Source organism: Stegodyphus dumicola, chromosome X1, assembly GCF_044657685.1.
Source record: "Stegodyphus dumicola isolate Sdum_Otavi_A_Nest chromosome X1, ASM4465768v1".
Lineage (NCBI taxonomy): Eukaryota > Metazoa > Arthropoda > Arachnida > Araneae > Eresidae > Stegodyphus > Stegodyphus dumicola.
Genome location: NC_140780.1, coordinates 252,110,834 through 252,123,742, shown reverse-complemented (window position 1 = coordinate 252,123,742; position 12,909 = coordinate 252,110,834).

The following is a 12,909-nucleotide window of genomic DNA, read 5'->3' as shown; positions in this document are numbered from 1 at the left end:
GGCGTCTTCCCTTACTAAGATATACACTTGCTGCTCTCCGTCGGCAACGGTGTTTTTTATGTAAATTACTAATATGCAGATTAGCAGATTGTTTTGTGACGTAGTTTACAGCAAGATCTTTGAAGGGCGGTGGTTACCTACAGTAACCCCCTTGAACATCTTACTTACTCGGGTGAGTGGTTTTCAAGACTGACCGCTTCAGAAGTTCCCTTGTAGCTCACTTGACGGCAATCAAGAAACATAAGCCAGTAGTTATGCAGCAATTCGTCTTCAAGAAAATAAGCATCAGACATCGAAGACAACATCACGACGATGTGCACTCTGAAGCACCAAGAAAAAGCTTGTAAGAACAGTGTGGGAATGCAGTACATGCAAAATAAACTGTGTCCGTGATTACTATAGAGACTGATTTGTAAGGATATGTTCTGTGGGCGGTGGTCACTGACACTAACCACCAGAAGTGGTCATTTTTTCCCGCTTCTTGAACAAAATATGTATAATTGTAGCAAATAATTTCATTGTAACACCCGATATAGTAAATAAAACAAGAGTTTTGCTGAAAAAGTTAATTGCCTTTTCCTGTCCCTCAAAGAGTTTATAGTTTACAGCAAGATCTTTTTTTTTTTTTTTCATAAATTTTTATACTACTAAACTACTGCTAATGTTATACAATTTTATTATCGTACAACTTGTTTAAAATATTAACTATGTTGAAGAAAATTTTAAATATATATTTTATTAATATTTTAAGCAACTTTTTATAATTTAGTTTAAAAAAGGTCAAATTTCCATACGTAGTTAATAAAATTGGGAAAAAACGGGGGAGCATACTTTCATTTGAATTACCATTTGAATAAGCAGTATTTTTTCGCTAGGAACATTTTAAAGCAAATTTGAACTTTTTTTAAAGAAAAATTCTTAATTGTCAGCTTGCGTGTCTTTTTGATTCTGAAACTAAAGCAAAGTGCTATGAACTGAATTCAGTTCTTGAAATGTTTCTCGCATACAAAGGAATTTATGAGAGTGTCATTTTGAAAAGAAGGTGAGATTATTTCTTCGTTTTCCTCTTCATGCCAGCTACTTAAATATTTTTCTCGTAATTGACATATTCCTCAATTGTAATGTCGAATTCGAGTAGTTTCCAATCTTCTTCATCCATAATCACAGTTTCATCATCATTTTCACTATCAACATTTTCACTTGACTCTGGGTTTGAAAAACTCTCTTTAATGAAACAATTTTTAATTATTTGTAGTTTTACTTCAGTCCAGACTAGTGAAATCATATTCACAGCCTCAAGAACATTAAAATTTTTCTGTCTATTACCTGTTACATTTTGCAAGGCTATTTGAATGAACCTTTACCTGTAGAGCATTTTCAAACTCTTAATGACACCCAGATCTAATACATTACATTGACGCAAGGAAGAAAAAACTTTCACATTTTGCAAGAAATCTGTTCAGATGTTTTTACTTGCCTTAAGATAACTTTAAGCCAGACCTGACTAAACTATCATCACAAAGTCACTGATATCAAACAGAAAAATAAAGTTCATTCAGTTATGTCTGTTTTTATAATAATTTGAATTGTAACTTTAATATTTATCTTTAAAGTTTAAAGCGTATTGTAATTATATTCTCAATAAAGTTTATGTTATTATTCACAAAAAAAAAAAAAAAAAAAAAAAAAAAAAAAAAAAAAAAACTGTTTTAAAAATGAAAATACCACTAACCCGAAATACCTTCTAAATATACACACTTTGGTTAATTTTGACGGCAGCCAAAAAGGGTTGCTGATGCCTGCTCTAATCTAAGCAGTTTTATCTATCATTTTCAGTTCTTGGAAAAATCTAATATATATTAAGCAGTTGAAATTTATTTGCAATTTATTATCAACTTATTAATATATAGTACAGATTGGTAATTCCCATAAGATAAATAATCAGAATAACGTATACGCAGTACCTTATACTTATTACATGCTTAACCCTTTCGGGCACGCTACCTTTTAAAGTTGAAAATTTGATTTAAAAAAAGGTAGGCAGTCTAATTAGGCCTAGAGGAGTACACAAATAAAATTTTGTGAAGATAGCACTTAAAAAAAGACTTATTTTTTACCTGAAATGTTTCTACCAGTACAATTATAACTAGAAATAATAGGAAATGACACCATGTATTATAGTGAGAAAAAGGGGAGTAAATGTTTGTTTAGGCAACTTCATGCTACTTACTTTTTATTACAGTAAATCCCTTTGAGAAAAAATAACTTAGTACAAATGTATGAGGCCTTACATCTGGGAAAAAATTAAAGTACTTTTTTATTCAAGTTCATTTTTTATAGAGTTATCAGATGCATTTTACCCTGTATACGTACAACTATATTTCTAGTAATTTTAATCTATATTTCTAATAATTTTTAATAAGTCGTTTTAATTCTGTGGGTGCGCCCAAAGTGGGCCCACTGATTGAATAGAGCTTCGAAAAGAGTGCTAAAACAAGCATTGTTGTTCATGAACTGACCGATGAGATGCGGAGAAACAAAGAATACATAATCTCAGTTGTCCTAGATTATCGGTGAGCCCGGTCTGTGCACACCTAGGGTTCGCCGTTTGATTTTAGGCACGATTTCAAGGTAAAAATTTAAAGCTAATATAGAATAAGAAGATTAGCATATAGCCAAAAAAATAACATAGAAATTACTTTTCAAACAATTCCTTTTATACCCTAAAAAAAAATCTGGAAGATTTCTTTGAAAAATGACGGTCTTAAAAAACTGAACATGGTTAAAATATATGGATTGGTTTGTGTTGAGCTGCCATCTACTATAAACAAAGAAGGTTCAGAATAACCTATAAATCCTTTTTCATTCAATTTTTCTGTGCGTACAGAAGGAAATTTTTAGATGTGTCCAGACCGGACACACTGTGCCGCAAAGGGTTAAGAGGACATATACAGGGTGATTCTAAATTGTTTTTACAAATTAAGAGGGGTGATAGTACACATCCAGATAAGCAATAATTACCATAGAACATAGAGTCACATTCCTCTCTGAGAGGCAGAAAAGAGGAATATTAGAATTCCAACCTGAACGTAACAGTGTTGGGAGAGCTAATGAACGAGACCAAGAGTTGCACAATCAGTTTAGTGAGAAACTCACAGACACTGCACAAAACGGATAAAACCGAAAACTTGGTGTTCGAGTGTTAATTCGAGCTCAGACATTGATGGCAAATACTCAAATGCACATCTTTGGTTGGCAAAGTCTCAACCTCACAAACGATTGCAACAACTGAATTATCTATTCAAGGACTGAATATTATCAACTAATATTCAAGGTAGGTTTAATAGTATTAAGGTAGCAGTTTCCTCCCCTTCGCCATCTTCTATCCTGTCTTTTTGGACTGGCGGGCGGTGCCCATACCTAAGGACGAATTTCCGGAACCGACAGCTGGCGGTACGAGACCCGGGGTTCGATTCAAGGGTGCGGGTGCCGAGGGAGGTGGTTCGCTACGTCTCTCTCAGTGGCGCTCGCTGTTAACTATGTTGGCTTTGGCTGGCATAGGCCAGTACCTCCTACATACAAAGCCAAGGCTCTAGGGTTGCTTGAACGCTCTGACGTCACGAAAGTAGTCTCTCCAATTTGTCTTCATAACCCTCAGATTATTTTGAAAAATATCATACAATCATAACAAATATTTTTCTAAATAATTACTGCAAAAAGTTAAATGATAATCTTTTAAGCAATAATTTAACTAAGCAACGGAAATTGAAAACAATAAAAAAATAGTTTACGTATGTAGCAGAAATAAAATATGTTATGTGTTTAAAGTACAAAATAAGAGAGTGAAACTAACCTATTATTTCTTAATATTTTCAGACTTGTAATTCATTTTTTAAATGAATATTTTCTGCAGAATGTATATAATATGTTGAATAAAAAAGTGCTTTTTCTATTTGTGTTGTGAAATCTTTGCCACCTATTCCAAAATGCATGCACGCATACACACACAAAAAAAAAAAAAAGGGGGGAAATATTTGCAATTATCATAGAAAAGTGCTAACGCTCTAAGGTCTGTTATATAATATACTAAGCTTTTTCATCATAAACTAAAGAAATTTTCATTTTTGAAGATAAAATACTTTGTCAATTGTTAGCATTTAATTAGTTCCTTTATTAAAAACACATTCCGTCAAACATTAATTGTTAAATACTTGCTTTATTCAGAAACATTACCGTCAACATTACTGCTCAAAAACCATTACAGTTCAAATTATTACTGTTCTAAAAAAAAAAACTGTTGTTGCCAATCGGGAAAATACATTTTAAATAAAATTAATATGTTGCGTTTACATTCGGGCATCCTGACTTAGTTACGACCTCGGAACATTAAGAACTTATATTTAAAAAAATTAAATCTGTAATATTAATGTTTATAGTTCGAACGTCTTTAGCTGTCATATAGATTCACCGTCGTTTTCTATTCTTTTTCCGTGTCCTAGTTTTAGTAATATGCGGCGTGTTGTTATCGTTATCCTCAGTTACACTAATGTCATCACCATCATCATCGTCTTCTTCTGATTCAGCTTGACACTGCCATGACTTTAATTGGCTCACATGAGCTGTCGTACTAAAGAAATGTCCTTTCACCTTCTCTTCTAATTGAGTCACTCTATAGGTATCACTTGGTAAAACTTCTGTAACTACCAAAGGTCCTCGATACTTTTGTTGTGTTTTGGTTGATTCTCCAGTTGATTTAGGTACTCTTCTCATAACTACTATTTCTCCTCGTTCGAATGTTAAAGAATTACTTTTCTTCTTGTCATAATTTGCTTTCATTTTCATCTGCATATCTTCAATTCTCTTTCTAGCTTCATTCTGTAAGATTACTGGATTCTCCCATTCATCTGCGTTTTCATCTGTAATCATCTTCATCAATCTGTCGTTAAATTTTGGTGAATAACCGTGAAGCATTTCAAAAGGAGTTTTATTTGTAGTCTTATTTATCATATTGTTTAAATTTCTTTCGCATTCCTTAATCTTTTTGTCCCAGTCTCTCTGATTCGGATTTTCTATACTCGTTTTAATCGTAGCCAAAATTGTTCGATTTGCTCTTTCCACCATTCCATTACCACTTGGATGTTGAGTTGAATTGAGTGTATGACTGATTCCATTATTTTGACAGTACTCTCGAAATTCCTTCGCTGTGAAACATGTTCCTCTATCGCTGATAATTTTTTCTGGTAACCCAAAATAATCTACAAAACTCTTCAATGCAACTAACACATACTTGGTTGCAGTACTTTTCATAGGATATAAGCGTGTAAATCTCGTAAAATTATCAATTATTACAAATAATTCTGTATTTCCTCTTGAACTTTTTACGAATGGTCCTAAATTATCTATATGTATAATTGCAAAAGGTCTTCTACTAAGTCTAATTGGATGCAGTACTCCTTGTTTCTTACCACTAGGCATTCGAAACACATCGAAATGTGACGCATAACATATCGTTTCATTCCTTTAAACCAGTATGATTCCTTGATTTTGGCAACAGTTCTGTCTGCTGAAAAATGTCCCAAAAGATCGTGAAATTTTACTACAATACCTTTTCTCATCGATTTAGGTATGACATATAACAATTTCTCCTTTTCCTGATCTTTCACTTTACGAAAGAATCGATTATTCTTCAAGACGTAATTTTCAGTTACATATTTCTCTGCATTCGTTCTATCATTTATCTTTTTCTTTAAAATGTCTATTAATTTGCGTAATTCTGGATCTGAATGCTGAATCATAAGAATTTGTTCATCTATCGTTAGCGTTAAACAAACTTCCAAGTTGTTTTCAATTATAGAGTCTAAAGTTTCTTCTGGCTGATCAACTGGCGATCGGCTCAATGCATCTATGTGACTCATTTTTTTACCTTGTCTGTGCTTTATTTCAAGATTGTATTCCTGGATCAGATTACTCCACCTTGCTATCTGAGGATTTGAAATTTTCTTCGCGTTTAAATAAACTAAAGCTTGGCAGTCTGTAATTACCGTAAATCGGATTCCAATTAAAAATTGTCGAAGTCGTGTCAAAGTCCAAACTATAGCCATTAATTCTAATTTGCTTGAATGATAATTCTTTTCTGTTTCTGTTGTCCCTTTACTTACACAATAAACTAAATGCCATTTTCTATCTTCACCTTTTTGCAACAGCATTCCTGCCAGCCCTTTGTTGCTCGCGTCTGTGTGCACTTCAGTCTCTGCTTCGGGATTATATAATGCTAGTATTGGTTCATTAGTTAAATGATCCTTTAAAGTATTGAATGCTTCTTGCTGATCTTCGTTCCAACGAAATGTTTCATCCTTCCTCGTCAGTCTCGTTACCGGCTCAGCTTTCTCTGCGTATTTCGGTACAAACCTTCTAAAGAAACTTGTAAGACCTAAAAATTGTTTAACTTCATGTTCATTGGTTGGTTTAGGAAAGTTTAATATGGCTCGTACTTTTCTTGGTCCAGGTTGCATACCATTTGATTTTATTAGAAATCCCAAATACTCAACTTCATCTTTTCCAAATTCGCATTTTGTCAGTTTCAATGTCAGCATTGCTTCTCTCAATCTATCAAACACTTTCCTAAGTTTTTCCATCATTTCTTCCCAAGATTTAGCCGGAATTAATATGTCGTCCAAATAGCACAATACTTCTTTATTAAGCAATGGACCTAAAACTTGATTCATAAGTCTCTGAAATTCTGCAGGTGCATTAGCTAACCCAAAGATCATACGTTCAAATTGACCAGTATCATCTGGAGTGATGAAAGCTGTTTTCAGTTTCGCTTCTTCAGTTAAAGGAATCTGCAAATATCCATGAGCTAAGTCCAATGTAGTGAAAATTTTACACTCACTAAGACATTCAAGGAGATCATCTATCCTAGGGAGTGGAAATTTATCTTTAACAGTTTGCGAATTCAACTTTCTATAATCTATCACTAATCGTAATTCACCTGTTTTTTTCTTTACGAGTAAAGCTGGACTAGCATACGGAGATCTTGTTTCAGTAACAATTCCATATTTCTTCCATTCATTTATTATCTTCTTTATAGAAGCACGCTCTTCGGCATTGGTTTTATACGACTTCATGCAAATAGGCTTACTCCCTTCAATTTCTTTAATATCCATTTTTGTTAAGTTTGTACACCCTAATTCCTCCATATTTAATGCAAAACAATCTCGATACTCATTTATCAAATGTAAAACTTCCTGTTTTCTTTCTGGCGTAGTATTATTATTAACTTTAATTTCTTCTAAAGTAATCGGTCTCCTACACTTCTTAATTTCATTTATTATCAATATTTCCTTTTGACTTGAATTTTCGGTTTTCTGATCTGAACTTGGTAATTCTGCTACTTCCGCTCTACCGATACATTGATTCTCTTTCAAAATTAGTTTTCGATCGCTGTAGTTAGTGACTGGTATCACTGTTTCTCCCTGTATTACTTCCAATAATGAGCCCAACTCATCTTCCGATCCACTTATTAAAACATAACCGTTATTTATTTCATCAGTTTTAACTTTCACGAAATTAACCGTATTACTTTCGATTTGAGTTTCTTGGGAAGCCTTCAGTTTAATTCGCGGAGTGTTGCTATCATTTTGCAACTGTGAAAATGGGCAATCATTAGCATAGCGTATGTGCAAGGTATTACCTAGCTTGGCGTATGCAATATGTGGTAAATCAATCCATGTTCGACCAACTAATAAGTCGCATGGTTGCGTTTCATCTCCTACAGTTAGAACTGTAATGTCCTTTCCTTCCACATTATTAATCTCTAAGTTAACAGTTACTTTTCCCAATGTTCTAGCGGCTGGTTTATTCTGGTTCCCAAAGCCAAACAATTCCTCCACATCAGGTTTTATAATAAGATTCAGTCTCTTAGCCGCAGACTGTTTCAATAAACACGAACTAGAACCCGTATCTATGATTGCAGTAATTTCATCTCCATTATTGATGCGAGCATACTTTAAATATACAGCTGGTGAAACACCTGAATTCTGGTCCACGGATAAATTATTTTTAACATTTGTCAAGTCTGGATTCTTAGATGTACACCTTTTAAAAGTATGACCCTTTTCATTACATTTCCTGCAAATAATTTCTTTTTTAGGCTGAGGACAATCCGTCGCTATATGTCCATAATCATTACAATTGAAGCATTTCGGCTCACCCTTTTCATTGCGGATGCCAGGATTATATTCCCTTTTCCTTTCGTCTGTTTTATAAAATTTATCTCTCAGAATGTATTTATTATCAAAATTGTTTTTAAATTCCACTTTGAAATTACCATCTGTCTGCATGGAATCTTTAACATTTCTTTGTCTTGAATACTGATTATAGGATTCTTCACAAAATTTAGAACCAGATTTGGGCTTAAAATTATGCCTAAAAGTTTTATTTTCTACTTGAAGTACTTTTATCCCTGCCCGAATATTTTCATATTCATCTAGTTTTTCAACCAACTCTTCAGGATTAATAAATTTAGACCAATCATCAATGAAATGGTCTCGGATAGCAGCGAGGACCCTCTTCTTTAATTGATCAGTAATAATAAGTTGTTTTAAAGAGTCAAAATCTGTTACATTTAATCCAGCAAGCCACTCTTCAAAATAATTTTTTAATTCAAACGTGAAGTCCTTCCACGTATTACGCAACGTTTTAATATGATCAACGAACTTTTGCCGAAACTGTTCAGGGCTTAACTTAAATTTTCTCAGTAGCAGTTGTTTAACGTGCTTATAGTCGTTAGCTTTCTCTTCTGATTCACGGGCAATTAATTGAGTTATTTCATAAGGCAATAGACCCAACAGCTGAGAAACCCAGTTTTGTTCTTCTAACCCAAAACGTCGTGCCTGTCTCTCAAATAAAACTAAATAAAAACTTATATCACCTTCATTCAAATCATACTTATGCATTAATTTACTCATATCATAAATATTACTTCTACTAACATTAGAAGAAACAGAATCATTTACATTACTACTTCTGATTTCCGCTTCTATTTTCAATTTTTCGAGTTCAAAAGTTCTTTGCTTATCTCTTTCTATAATTTCCATTTCAAATGCTCTTTGCTTATCTTACTATTCAAAATCATATTTCTTAAGCATACAATTTTAATATCAGAAGGGACATCTACATCAAGTTCCAAAGCAAGTTCTTTTAAATCACATTTTTTGCCTCTTGCCAAATAAGCCATCTTAGACTTCAATTTTCAAATACTAATACATACTTAGACATAACATAAACAGTTTATAAATTCACGTACCTTTCTACTTTCAGTTTTGGCGAGTTTCCACATTCAGTTTAGGCTTAGCGTACGTTAAGGCAATACGTTGTTAAATCTAGATAATAATTCTAGTTTATCCCACTTCTGAAATGTTAGCATTTAATTAGTTCCTTTATTAAAAACACATTCCGTCAAACATTAATTGTTAAATACTTGCTTTATTCAGAAACATTACCGTCAACATTACTGCTCAAAAACTTACAGTTCAAAAAAATTATCGTTCTGAAAAAAACTGTTGTTGCCAATTGGGAAAATACATTTTAAATAAAATTAATACGTTGCGTTTACACAATTAATATTACTTTCGTTTATATTTTAAAATCAAGATCTTGAAATTTTTTAATCTTATTTTAATTGAAACAGACGTGTTTGTTACATTAATTTTAAACTGTAAGAAGGAAGTATGTGCAATTTGTAGTCAAATACAATTCCAGATGACTAATTTTTAGAGATATTTACTAATATATTATTTTCATTTTATTCTATGTTTAATTCTGTCAAAGAAATAAAATTACTAGAAATATAGTTGTACGTATACAGGGTAAAATGCATCTGATAACTCTATAAAAAATAAACTTGAATAAAAAAGTACTTTCATTTCTTCCCAGATGTAAGGCCTCGTACATTTGTACTAAGTTATTTTTTCTCAAAGGGATTTACTGTAATAAAAGTAAGTAGCATGAAGTTACCTAAACAAACATTTACTCCCCTTTTTCTCACTATAATACATGATGTCATTTCCTATTATTTCTAGTTATAATTGCACTGGTAGAAACATTTCAGGTAAAAAATAAGTCTTTTTTTAATGAGTTTTGCACCCTAGTTGTGCTACTTTCTTAATAAAGATCTGAAATTACTCTTAAAATTTTAAATCTTACCTTAACACTAAACGCCTTATTCCTTACAATTCTAAAAATTCAGGGCATTTGATCTATTTAGATGTTTTAAAAGTTTCTGCTGATTATCCTGATAAAAAAATTCCATTAAGTGCATATCAATTATACAACTTCATATTTATCATTTGCTAAAAAATTCTTAGATAAGTTACAATTAAATGATGAGGAACAAAAATTTACTAGTTACAAGAAAATTATATATGCACATATTAAACAAAGGGAATGTTACAGACATTAACTGATAAGAATTAAACTTGAGAATTTTGAATTCCAAACAAGTGTAAAGTTTGTTGAATTTTTGCAATTTTCCTTTTTTGTTATTGAGAAAAATGCAATTACATATTCTTCAAAAATAGGAATCTAATTGAAAAAGCTTAAACGTATGGAATTTTTTGTGCCTATATTGAAAATTAACACTGAATAAATACCAGTATATGCTCAAAAAATATTATTTTTCATATTGCTCAAAAATAGTATTCAAATCCTACTCCAGGTTTATTATATGTTACGAAATTCAATCCTACAGTGAAGTGAACAAGATCAAAACCGGAAAATTACTAAAGTATGTGTAAATAGCAAATGTTGTTAAAAACTTATATTGCAAAAATAAAACATGATTAATAAATTTAGGATTAGGGATTTTTAGTTTTAATCAACTGTTAACTTGTCATTATGCATTATTGTTGCCTTTTTATTAAGGAAGAGGATATTTAGTAAAATATATATTCAAAAAACAAACCAGCAACAGCTAGATCTTAAACATGTATTTTATTATCACCATCTGAAGTATGTTAAATCAATTTCTGTTCTATTATTTTAAGTGTAAAATTATTTAAGGAAAGTTAAGATACGTATTTGAAATTAGGAAATGCAGTCAATGAAGGGCAAACTTGATATACATATTTATTTATTTAAAACTGAATGATATAAGCCTTCTGCAAGGCGGGGGGGACTTCGTTTCATTTTCTCTCGTCTTAAGGGAATAACAGCGATAAGTGGCTTCATGTGGCAACCATGCTGTCTGTAGATAAGGACGACTTTAGTGACGTAGTGTCAGCCCTGCCGTGGCTTTGTATGTAGGAGGTACTGCATAGGCTAACGGTGCTGGACAATCAGCTCTGTGGTTCGACTGCACGTAATTTCTGGAACTGACCATTTGTGAGAGAAGACCCGGTTGTTCTTCTAGACCACTGGCTAGACTTGTGTCCAGACAGCTTCGGCCTACGGAGTAGATAATCAGACTTCCCAGTGACTACAGCCCTAGTTCATACTAAGGCAAGTTCAGGCTTGGCAGGTACCGTGATGGTACTGTCGTGTACGTTCCTTTTGCCGTGGTGGAGTTAGATGGCAGAGAATCGTTAGGGTGTCCATGTAGATCGTGCCCCCTGACGGCGGGGCCCGTGCGCCTCTAGCGAGCAGAGGGATTGCTTGAAGTTGCCAATGGGTGTTTGCACCCTTAAAATTGGTCTACTAGGGTGGACGCCTGGAAGTACTTAGAAGTATCCTGATTCTGACTTAGAGTTCTTTTCTTGACTTAGTTTACTGAACTTAGTTTATTGAACTGACACAGTGACCCATGTCATCTTCTTTGACGAAAGTATTTTGACTTAGTTCCTCTTCCCCCCTCCCTAGTGGGGTCATGGAATGTGAGTTTCTGGTCGACCCGTCACTCTGATTGTGGAGGCGGGACGGTCTGGCCGTCTGGCGAATGGTCCACACTGGGCGCCTCTGGAGGCTGGACTTAATTCTGTATAAGGGAGGTCCTCGAGACCAGCCAGGAGACAGAGTCCTACCCTCTGGTTTTCATGTCCTCCTGGACTTACTGTGCTGCGTTCATTCTACTTGAAGTGTCCTTCTATGGGACACGAAGTTCTGACACCCAGAATACAGCATGAACTTTTCATTCTAATCTTGGCATATGGCGGAAGTTGGAGTTAGTAAATAATATTCAGCCCTTGATTAGATAATTAACTTGTTGCAATCGTTTGCGAGGTTGAGACTTTGCGAACCAAAGATGTGCATTTGAGTGTTTTTTCCATCAAAGTCTGAGCTCGAATTAACACTCAAACGCCAAGTTTTCGGTTTTATTCATTTTGTGCACTCTCCCTGAATTTCTCACTAAACTTGACTGCGCAACTTTTGGTCTCGTTCATTCGCTCTCCCAACACCGTTGCAATCTCAAGTTGCAATTCTAATATTCCTCTTTTTTGCCTCTCAGAGTGGAATGCTGGTAATTATTCCTCATCAGGATGAGTACTATCACTTAATTTGTAAAAACAATTTAGAATCACTAACTATAATTTTTTTCTTCTTGTTACAAAAGTTTTTTTACTAAATTTACTGATAAAAATGGCCAAATGTTAGAGAAAAGCAAATTTAATATTTCAAAGTTATGCAATACTTTCAATATGAAGATTTCGTGCGACCTCATTTAATTTAAGATTCGAGATTCTGATTTGATGATCAGCAACACAAATGCGAAATTTCCTGGCAATTCCCATGATTTATTTGTGTGGCGATCTTTGGGAGTTCGACACGCACTTTTAATGCATTAAGAAACTGGTTCCCGGCTTCTAGGCATATAATTACTGAGTTTTGCAAGACCTATAAATTGAAACTGTTTTATGTCAGTAATTGCCGTAACGTTCCACCTTTTTTTCATGTGGTATATATCTTTCTGAAATT